At 42.8% G+C, this 12,052-nt stretch overlaps 1 protein-coding gene across 1 annotated transcript in view; it reads left to right on the forward strand.

The window, feature by feature from the left end:
- Positions 1–12,052, forward strand: part of arid5b (AT-rich interaction domain 5B) — a 73,488-nt gene that overhangs the window by 37,862 nt on the left and 23,574 nt on the right. The window lies entirely within an intron of this gene.

Below are 12,052 nucleotides of genomic sequence, written 5' to 3' on the forward strand. Positions count from 1 at the left end.
ACGTCTGAGTCATCAGTGTAACTGTAGATGCTGTTTACAAAGTCTGTGTGTGCTGGCGGAGGAGCGGGCTCATGAATGCAGCCTTGTAGCGGCTGCGTGAAATGTCAGACATCTTCCTCACGTCTGCAGGTTCGGGCTCGTTGCCGGCTGTTGTCTCTGAAAAGAGCTTTTGTAGCTTAAGTGACGTCAACACGTGTTGTTGCGCCTCTGACAGAAACAAAGTGAGGATTACACAGAACGTGACGACTTTGATTGATGTCTCAGTTTTTTTTCCACTAAAATATGACGCGGATATTTCTTTGGAAACATAGAGTTTAGAATTCCTCTAAATCACAGAGGGGCCAATTATACGTCTCACATCCGTTCCCAGTTTGCTGTTGGCTCTAAAGCTTCGAGCACAGCCACACAGCATAAAAAATGAATGAAGAATTAACAAATTGTCATTTTTATTATAAGTATTTTTAGTGAGTGACAAGTTTATTTAAAATAAAAGATTAGTGTCAGGACAGGGACACTTCTAGGGCCTTTTCATTGTGGGCCATGGCCCCCCTGGACCCCCCCTGGATCTGGGTTATGGTTAGTGTAACTTTATTCTTTGTTGGGGGAGTTTGCACTAACTTCTTGAGACCAGGAGACGGAGCCTGTGTGTTTCTGGAAATCATTATATTTCTTTTGTTTGGAATCGGCTCCAAAAATACAGTAAATTAGCATAAAAACAAGAGAAAATAAACAAGAGCTGGAAGATAAAAGTATCCATTGGCCTATTTTGTTATGGGAATGATGATTATTTATAATCAGCGCGGCTTAGCGGCGTGCGGCTTTTCAGAACGATAAAGTCCCTGTGATTGGGCTCATTGGCCGACTCAATCCCATCAAGTGTAACTAGAGCGTGATCTATTAGAATACATATGTTTTATTGATGTATGGGCCTCGTGTTTATCCTGGCATTCATTTATTTATAGGACGATGCTGTGATTTTTTTTTTCTTCTCCTGCAGTAATGAATAGGATAAGCCTTGAAGCTTATCCACTGCTCCCTTTCATCTCTCCCTCTCTCCCCCCACCTCTCTCTCTCTCTCCCTCCCTCTTTCTCCCAGTCATTCTCTCTCTCTCAGTCTCTCTCTCTCTCTCTCTCTCTCTCTCCCTCCAAAAGCCAAATTGAAATACTGTATTTTGTAAAGCCGCGGTCCTGCTGAGTTGTTGCTGCAGTCTGTCAGTATCAATGATGTGGAAGTGTTTGAAGGCTATGCTGCTATGTTTTAGATTTTCTTTTTTGTTGTTAAATCAAATCCTCCACATTATGTAACCTTGACTCTGTTTTACATTGGGAACAACAGGGTGTGTACGTAAGTGGGACAGTCCCCCTGCGTGCTCTCAACATTTCTTTGGAAAATGGGATTTATTCTTTAATTTTCTCTCCCCCCCGGAACAATGGCCATGGAAGATAATACCACTTGCAAACACTTGGCTTCAGGCAGAACAAACCGAAGTGACGTGTTCACTCGTCAGATATTTACAGCTTTTGTTGTGCGGCAGCGTATTTGTTTAAATTTTCTCCCGACAGCTGCGAGTTATTACAGATTAGTTACACAGAAAAGTATAACATATTTTGCCTCGTTGGCTCAACAACGAGTGTTCCTCTTTTTTTTTTTATTGCACAATTACACTGTGTGTGTGTGTGTGTGTGGGTTGAGCTGGATAGTGGGTTGAAGTCATTAAGCCCTCAGGGGTCAGAGGTCGCCGCATTCCTCAGTGTGTGTGTCAGTCAGTGGATCTGGGTTAAGATTAAACCCAGCCATGTCTTGAATGTGATGTGTGTTAATAAGTACTTAGCAGGCGACGCTTCCATCATGAGGCGATCACATGAGCTGGACAGAACAAAGAGGGCGAAGGGGGGGAAAGGAACCAAGAAAACAAGTTCAAAAAGGGGGGGGGGGGGGGTGATTTGCTTCCTATAATCACAGCTTATTTTGACTATAAATTAAGTTTGTGAAATTTGTCTTGTAAAACACGGCGCAGTGTGACGGCGAACCATAATTTCCTATTTACTTTGCAAATGGGGAGCCGGAGCTGACAGCCTTTATGAGTTGGCGCAGTGGTGAAGCACACACATTCACACCACTGTCGAAACACACACACACACCCCGATGAATCCGATGAAAACGATTTCATAATCCGTCGCAATAATAAACTTCTTTGAACAGTTTAATTGGCTCTTCCTGGAACGGCACGGCTCCGCTTCATTTGATCTGATGAAAGAGTAATGTTGCCTCTCCCCAGGGGGAGCATGCACAACGGCGCACAAATAATGAATTAAGAACACTAACCCCTTTTCTTTTTTTCCTCTCCAAATGACTGCCATAATAAAGCAGAAACAAAAATTCATACCGCACTTACATCAGTTTTCTCCCTAAATTGCTTTCATGTTTAGTAGCTTGTGTGTTTAATTTTCAGAAGGGCTGTTTTTTTAAGTGAAAATAATCCTGATTCCTGGAAGGGCAATGGATTGAGGTCACTCGGTAATTGATTGTCATCTGAACGAGCTGCTGCCGTTAGGAGGGTTTGTGAAAGGCTCCAGAAACGTCACTCATGTGTAATTACGAGAGGAGAGAAATCCACTGTGCTCTGGTTGAACACGCCTGGAGTTTAAATAGCCTTTTAAAGTCTAAACTAAAAACGTGAATTTAAAGGCATGTGGTGGATCTGGGGGGGGGGGGGGGGGGGGCTATAAGAGGCTTTGCATAAAAGGACAAATGCACGTGTTGAATTGAAGCTGACAAAGTCTTGATGCTTTGGGAGAATGTCCTGTTTCCCGGGCTGAGGGATATTAACAGTGACAGTCTGAATGGAGAGTCTGTGTACAGCAACAGTATGGTCTCAGAAAATGAGCTCATTACTGGCGAGTGCATCACGTATGTGCACACAGACACTCGGTGAAACACACTCATCTGAACACACCGCTGCCGTGATAATATTCCATTTACATATGTAAATCATAACCCCTGACGTGCTCCATCCTGAAGGCGAAGGAAATCAGTGTGAAACCCAAACCGTAACCTCGACCAGAATTATCCTCAGTTTCTATGCCTGAAAAATCTCTTTCCCTAGTATGGCTTGGCAGGAGGACTATAGCACACACACACACACACACACACACACACACACACACACACACAACCACACACACACACACAGACACACACACACATGCACATTTTAGAAAAAAAGGCTCCTGGCTTAAAGAAGCTAAAAAGAACGATTTACACGATTTTGTAAGTGTGAGATAAAAATATGAGCGAGTATTTTTAATGTGCTGGTAAACACACGCTCGCTGGGATGTGGGCTTGTCTCCATGGCAACGGCAGTGGGAGCGTGCCCAGCCTAGCGTTCTGACAGGTTCCCCTGATGATGATTGATAATTACTACCTGACTCGTTGTCCCCGTCGCCACAAACATATGGCGCGAGCTGGCCTCCGTCGTATATCTGACAAAATGTTCCCCTTTTCTGATAATAGCTTTTTAATGTTGCGTTTTGTTGTGCATGGATAGCAATCATACCCCCGCCATGCGCACACACACACACACACACACACACACACACACACACAGCCCTCCCGCCCCTTTGTAATTACATTTACTGCTGTTCACATAGTTATTACAGAAAGGAGAGAGAAACAGACAGGAGAAGCCGAGGAGTGGGAGAAAGTGAAAACGAGGCGGGCGGGGGGGGGGATTGATTTCACTTTGAATAGATGCATTTTCTCCGACCGCTGCTGGATTCAAATGTTTTTTATACAAATTGTCAGGATTATCACAAAGAGGCAGCATTTCTCCTCTGACAGGGTATTCACCTATTAGAATATAAACAGCAGATAATGGCCACGCTGGCGGGCTGTCTCATAAAACCGCTCTTTATTCCATATCGGTGCACGCAGCGTTTTATTATGCAATGTGCTTGCATGCAGAAAGCTCATATTTGGATGCAATTGGAAGCAATCTTGTCGTTTTCACAGAGGCTATAAAGGAGGACATCAATCTATAAACAGTATTTATCTACTGCGCTCTGTCCTGGATCTCACTAACTGAGATTTCAGACCGAACAAGCACTTTAAACCAGCACTGAGTTCAAATACAGGGTTGAGATGCTTAATATCCCTCTCAAGGTTTCAACTCTAACACATCACGACTCCTGCTTTTCTCTAATTATTGAAAAATGTGTTAATTTGTTTCTCAGGATCTGATATTTTTTATATTGCTCTATTTTCATTCACATTAGCCTCAGTAGGCGCTTCACGGAACAGGGACATTATCAGCAACCCTCTCTCACTCGTTAGGTCTCGGCCTCAAATCAAATCAAATGAACTCGTTAGCCCCTGACAGCTTGACCCAACATGTCCCTGGTTCCGGGAGTGGCAGGACGACTGGTTCGCCCACATCCCCATTGGTTAATACGATGCGTGGCCCACCTGCAGTATCTTAGGACGAGCTGCACTCCGTGGAAACTGATGTCATTTCTAATAGTGTGTGATTGAGGTCTGCCACAGGCTACGGCAACAGACAGGCTCTGTGAAGGAGATAATGATGCATGCACACACAGCTGTCAGTCAGTCAGCCGGCTGAGGGGAATCGTCTTGTGAGGAAAATAAAAACAGACTGAAGTCGATATAATGCAGCAGAGTCTGTTTGGGAAATGATGGGGTTGGGAAATGGGGTGTTAGAGCTGTCGCGACGAGGAGAGGTGATGTGGGGAGAATCTCCCCCAGACCCGAAACGCTCACGTGGACTCCTGTCTGTGGCAGTTTGACTATATTTGTACTTTCATACCGACATGGTTAATAGATATAGAACAGGTTTGGACTGAGGATATGTGCAGATGATATTATAAAATGTAATTTAATGTCTCTAGTAGAAAGTAAGTCCAGTGAAGACTTTCCCCATATTATGATTTTCACAGACGTTTTCCTCGTCCAATTTTACTTGAGTGCAATTCTTCTTCTTGTGTATTTGACAGATTTTGATGTCGACTTTATCGCCACCTACTGACCCGGCACGAGCATTTGTAGTCTTTGTTTTTGTGTGTCCTCGTCTGTATGGAGATATTTTGTTAAACGAAGATCACGTAGGATTTTTTGTTTTTTCATTCTGGAAAAATTTGTTAAGTCCTGAACATATTTTCAGAACTTTTGTTCAAGAAACAAAAAGCAAAGAAATAAATATATATGTGTGTTAATCTGGGTTGACCCTTGAATCAGAGGGAAGTCCAGGTGTCGTGTGGTTAGAGAGTTGTGTTGACACGGAGCTGTGGAGGACCGATGGATGAGGCGGCTGCACCTCAGGGACTGTGTTGTTCGAGACCTTTTTAGTTACAAGCCGGACTAATCCCTGCCTTTTATTCAGGCTCATGCTCTAATAGCCTTGTATTACAGTGATGTTCAGTGTGGCAGTCTTGAGGATGAGACTTCCTGATACATGTGCTGTCTCCAGACAAACTCCCCCCAGTTCACAGACGTTCTGTTACTTCCTCTATCTCTCTTTCTCTCCCGGTCTCTGGTTGTGGGCCTGGCAGAATGTGGTTGTTTGTGTTAACAGTAACTGGTATCTATTGTGCAGCTATACGCGTTTCTCATTAAATTCAGAATAGCTCTGAGCCACGGAGGAATACAAATATCTTCTCATAGACCCGCTGCATTCAAAACAGGCATGACAATGACACGGGCCATGGAAATATCCCCCTGTTTTTATTGATGTCAAATCCCCCTGAGACTGATCTAATAAAAAAATCTGTGTATCTTTACTTTCAGCTTTGAAATGTTTTTTCTGCAGTTTATTAAACGACAATCTCTCGCTTTATGATTATGAGAAATTAATTAACACTTGTATCATCTATCAACCTACGGAGGTTTTGATGATTAATAAAAACAATGCACTCTGTCCGCCTACACTCTCTCTCTCACTGCGTGGGTGCGTTGTGTAATTTCTGATGATTGCAGTGATGAGAGAGGCTTGAAGTATCATTGTTCATTAATTCATTGTGTCTTTCCTGTACGGCCAGTGTGTCTCTGATGCCTCTGTGCAGAACTGTGCCCGGAGCGCAGGAGCAGAGGAATAACTCTGCTGTCAGATGTGACACGGTGAGAATTATGAGCACATCAGAAACGCCCGGTATCGGTACGTGGAATTCAGCCGTGGCTACCGTCAGCAACAAGATGATGGAGCGCAGGGGAGCGTCTCATACACTTTCTGTTTTACATATCGAACATCGACAGACTAGTTCCCGTTTCAGATGCCAGGGCGGCTCAGGTGACAGTTTGACCAGAGAGGGAAAAAAAAGGCTATCAATTCCCCCACATTTAAAATAACCTAGAAACGAACAAGACAAACACTGAGCTGCTCGCTGATCACAGATGTGGCCTGAATGTGAAATAATACATAGAAATTAAACCACAAATTAAAACTAGAAAGTCACTGAGTAGAGCTGCACCAAATTCCACACACTCCTACATGTCAGTCCCTAAATATGCCTGATTTGTTTCCACATTAAGATCCATGAATTATTCCGCGTCCTGATTTTGGATCCACACCAAAATTTAATGGAATCTTCTCTGAACCCCGATCACATCCTTCCACCAAATTTAGTGCCAACCTGTATAGTTGTTTTTTGTAATCCTGTTCACAAACAAACCAACCAACCAAAAAGGACAAATAGACAAGGGGGTGAAAACATAACCTCTTTTGTGGAGTTTAAAAAAACCATCGAGGATGATGTGTAAAGGAAGAAAAACTTTTTTTTAACTTATCCTCTTTCCCATTAGCCACCAGTGTAACTATATCGTGACTCTGGTATATCAGTGAAGGACACAGCCTCCTGGTCTCCGAGTCCTGTCCAAAGTAAACACAAGACACCAGCTTCCTGATTTCACTTTTCTTGCTTACCTGCCTCAGAATCTATAGGCGGTGAAAACTAATGTTATTGTAGAAATGAAGGTTATTTGAAAAGCCTTAGGAGGCTCCACTGCTCTCCCTGATACACTCTCTCGAGTGGCGTTGACTGGAAAAAGGTCTCACAGTGAAATCTCAGATGAAGTCCTTTCTGCTCCAGCTGGACAGTGAGAGGACGCTGATAAGAGACAAAATGTCTCCTGAACATTCTATCTTTCTCATTTTTAGTTTGAAACTCCCAGGCTGCCTTTACGATGACACAGACACTCACGACCACGAGCTGATCGGGTCTTTTCGGTTTCAATGTACGTTCGTCAGGCTTCTATCACATGACCCTCTTACGGAAGAATCCAAATCCTGTTTAAACCTGCAAGTGCATGCCCCATGAACCTGAGTGGGATTAAAACCGACACTGACAGACACATACCAGTATGGATATAGAAGCATTAGCTCAGACATGGACTCAGAAACTTTATTTTTTTCCCAGTGTCCTTCTTAAAACGTGGCCAGAAATATTCCCTCAATGAGCAGAAATAGTTGAAGCGGCTTCAACCGGTGGGATCCGTGATGAGCGGTGCAGACGAACCACTCATCGCTTGTATTTTTATATTCCCCCCCCGATCCTGTCGCCTCGCCTCAGGAGTTGTATCAGAGGGTTTTTTCTACATGTTTTTCTATATTTGATTCATTATTTATCAGGTTTGTAGTTTAAATCTCATGAATCATCATTTTTTTAATAAATTCTACCTTATTTCATTCAGTTTATTTCTAATTTGACTCAGAAAACTCAGCTTCTGCTTTCCACAGACGCACTTCCTCTTTTCCTCAGAAATATCAAGACATAAAAATGCATCCGCTGCTTGTGACTTGAAAAAAAACTGTCTGTCACAACGTTGTGTGTTTTACGAGCGGCTGTAAATTTCAAATGCACCAGTGTAACCCTGTAAGCTAGACTCAAGTGACCTTCTTTGTGTGTGTGTGTGTGTGTGTGTGTGTGTGTATAGGCGTATTCACAGGTACAGTTTCGTACACAGAGCTTAACCCAGGGGAGGATTTCTTCTCACCTGGGCAGATCCACACAGTGTTTGTGCTCTGGAGCCGTGGTCACTGTGGTCGGGATGTTTCACAGATGGCTCTACGCCGCGTTCGGCTCGAGAACAGAATCCTTTAATTCCTCTGCTGCCTCGTGTAACTCACAGAGGAGCCATTTGAAATCGACTGAGAGCATTTCTCCTGGAGTCACATCGATTATAACAGAGCTGAAATGTAACATGTCGATGCCTCCGTGCTCCTCAGATGGTGGCTGCTGCTCTAAACCTCTTTTTGTGGTCATTTTATTGGTTTATTTTGTTGTTGTAAGATGTCGTTATTCTTCCCTTCTGGGCGAGTCACTCCTGCTCAAACTATTTCAATTTCGAAATCATTTATTTACGTAAAAAGTTGATTTATTAGAAGTATTACAAGTTGCTGTGTGTGGTGTGGTATTGTGTTCTGCCCTGGGGGAGCTACTGTACCGTTCCTTGCATTGCAACACCAGCGTTACCTTTGACTGTGAGCTATGCTGATAATTGCCGAGTGGGCGTAGGGGCCTTTGGTGAATTTGCAACCAAGTGAGACAACAAAATATGTCAAAACTTGTTTTTAACCCTCCACTGCTTGTTGTAGTCATGCCTCACTCGTCCTCCCCCTCTCTCACCTTCGTGTTTGAACTTGGACCTCGTTACGCTGAGAGGAAGTCGAAGTCAAACTGTGGAATTAAGAGTTGGTGAGCGAAGATGTGAGTGGGAGTTTTCTTTCTGTTTTTCTAAGGAAACGAGGAGAGCAGATTCCTCCTCAGTCCGTCACAGTCTGTGTGAGATGTGACGCTTTCACAACCGAGTCACCACATTCAATACACTTTTAGAGAAATGAGCATTGAATTTTTATATAACTGATAAAAACCATGATGTTATCATTAGTTACACTCCTTTGTGATATTATTCTTGAAAAAATTCAATAAATGGATTCTGCAAGTAAAAATTCTAACTACAACTCTGAAAGTGTTTCAGCTCGATATTTGTAAAAGCTCATAAGATTAATAATCAACATTCATTACAGCCATAATTTGACCAAAATGATTCAGTCCTTCACTGGACTAGCCATAGCCATGTTAGCATGCTAACCTTTTGTCATTATCACTAAACACTTATTGAAGCCGATGCTAATATGGGTCAGTGCACCAGCACACATGCATCATTGAAGGTATTCAGTCCTAAACAATATCATCAGTCATAATAAGACCCGATGATGTGGCTAGAAACTTTATTAAATTCCAATTTGTCCTGAGAGAAATGTGAATGTGTGTCTGACACCACAGTTCACCAGTAAACATGTGCTTAACCACAGCGACCAGTAGTGGTTCTGCTTTTTGGAACCAGCCTCTTTTTTAAAGACACAATCATGAGGTGAACACATGTAGATGCTGAGCTCTCTCTTCTTTGTTTTTTGTGTGAATGTCGTGAGCGATATGAACCGAGGCGTCCATCGGTGGATTTCTCCAGTCGGCCCGATCCGCCTCTGGTTCCCAGCAGCCTCTCGATCAATCAGTCCATTTTGTTGTGGTTCCCTGTGGCTCTGCAGAACTGTCAGAACCCTGCCCGCGCTGTCTCTAATGACTGTTTCATTAACATTGACATCAACTGAATGGTAATGAAACAGAGGTATTAGGGCTGTATTTAATTGAATCTGAAGGAGGATATGGAGGGGGGGGGGTTATTACACATGACTGTGTTGTAAAGCTGTAAAGAGCTGAGAGCGTTTGGCTGCATCCAGAAGATCAAGTTGTCAGAATGTGGGTCCCACTGCTGATGTCATCCTGACTCTGGGTTGTGACAGACATGATGGATTCATACCCCATGGAATACAGCTTACCTGTGTGTGTGTGTGTGTGTGTGTGTGTGGGCGGGGGTATAGATATAGATATATGTGTATATATATGCACATATGTGTGTGTTTATGTATGTATGTAAATATAAATATACACATGTATGTATATAAATAGTTTATCATGAGGTATGACGATTGGGTATGTGTGCGTATGTGTGTGTGTATGTGTGCATGTGTGTGTGTGTGCGTGTGCTTTCTGGGGTTTGTGAAGGACCAGTCACAAGAGTCCTCCGGTCACCTCGAGGCATTGAGGATTTCAAAGTCATGACACAGACCCATATAAGCAGAAAACCACAGAGGAAGAAGTCACTCAATGGGAAGTAAATGAGTAAAGGAACCGAGGAGCTTGTTCAGCAGCCATTTTTGGTGTATGACTAGAATGCCCATTTTAGGCTCTTTGAGGGAAGCAGCATGTCTACTTAAATGATCTGTTTCTTTTCTAGTGCGCTGACAAAAACACTTAATGCCCACAGGGAGATAAAAATATCACATATCCCAGGGTGCTATAAAATCACCATCTTGTGATGTCGGCTTAGTTTTTTTTTTTTTTTTACGGACTATAAATGTCTATTTTTCCATTCTAGAAAATCAATCTTCACAGAGTCAGCGTGTGTTTGATTTTCTTTGTGTTATTCTAAAGCTGGAGCACTCCTCCCTTATGCAACTCTGCCAAACAGAGCGCGGAGCACAAGGTCTGCACAACTGCTGCAGCACGGGGAGAGAGATTGTCTGCACTTGACCTTGTGCGCCTGTTTGTGCATGTTTACAAAAATACACAAATGCATCGTTTGACCCCCGGTTTCCAGCAGACATCCACCTGGGTTGTTTAACAGCTCTCAGGTTGTGCTTCATCAATAAGGCAGTTCATTTAAACTCGCGGGCTGTCGTCTCATCATGTTCTATGCAGCAGGGCTTTTTTGGCTGTAATTGCGGCAAACAGCATTTTCCTATGCAGCAGTATTTGACCCGATGAAAAATGTAAACAGAACAGACAGGCAGGTTGTGTAACTCAGTGTAGGGTGTCACAGGGGTAGAGATGGGACTAAAGGCAAAGCTGCACTGAGAGAGTGAGCTCACCCCCGCTTGTTTAACCCTCCGTCACATGTTAGAAATAAATCGACAAGTCAGACCTATAAGCATTTATCACGTGTCACATAATGTTTGTGTTGTAGACGACTGCATGTGTTTTTAATGCACTGTACAATGTCTGGCATTTAGTTGGTTCTTCCTCAAGATTTGTTTTAGTTAGAGTAGATTTATGGGCTGTGTTTTAAGTTAATTACACATTTATATGTGAGTTTGTACAAAAGGAAAACGAGCCGAGGCTGTAAAGGTTATGATATGTGGTTTTTATCTATTCGATGAATATTTAGTGCTTGTGTATCTGCCCCGGTCTTAAAAATTCAACTCAAGAATAAATAAATCATGTGGTTTATGTAATTTCTCAGCATTAATGAGTAATTGGCAGAATAAAAGCGACAGAGTGAGAAAACACTGCGGGAGGAAACACACCCAGAGCTTTCTAAGTAAAGATTAGAGCAAACTAGTTCTTTATGTGTGTGTGTGTGTGTGTGTTAAAAGGAAGACAAATGCACAACAAATGTCCTTGGAATTCTCCCTGCCCTGTTCCTCCGCAGCGTAGCGGTTGTGAGAACAACAACGTGGAGTGATAGGCTGCTGAGTTTTGATCATTTCACCCATTTTAATGACTTGCCTCTTAAATTTGTTATTGTAAAAAAAATTTATTTTTTTGATGCGAATTCAATCCGACAAAAAAAAATAATCACAGAGCCCTTTTGGGCAGAGAACAACCTTGGATGTGATTTAATTGTCATTGCAGTTGGAAGGAAAAAAGAACGTTGACGCTGTGAATACGTGACTGAACTTGGATTATTTGAAGTTTCTCTTTCTCTCTCTCTCTCTCTCTCTCTCTCTCTCTCTCTTTCTCTCTCTCTCTCTCTCTCTCTCTCTCCTCTCTCTCCTCTGAGCTTATCTGTGTTTGTGTTGCTGCGTGGAGGCGAGGCACTTTGCCAAGCAGTTACATTACTGTCGCGGGTTGACATAAACGTGGGTGTACAAAGGACTTGGAGGGCTTAAATTCTTTATTGTGTGTGTAATGTGAACTGAGCAATTATATCTGCCAGCCTTTCAAACAAAGAGCTCCTATCAGGCAGATTCATGTGTCTTTA

This window comes from Pleuronectes platessa, chromosome 12, assembly GCF_947347685.1.
Source record: "Pleuronectes platessa chromosome 12, fPlePla1.1, whole genome shotgun sequence".
Taxonomy (NCBI): domain Eukaryota; kingdom Metazoa; phylum Chordata; class Actinopteri; order Pleuronectiformes; family Pleuronectidae; genus Pleuronectes; species Pleuronectes platessa.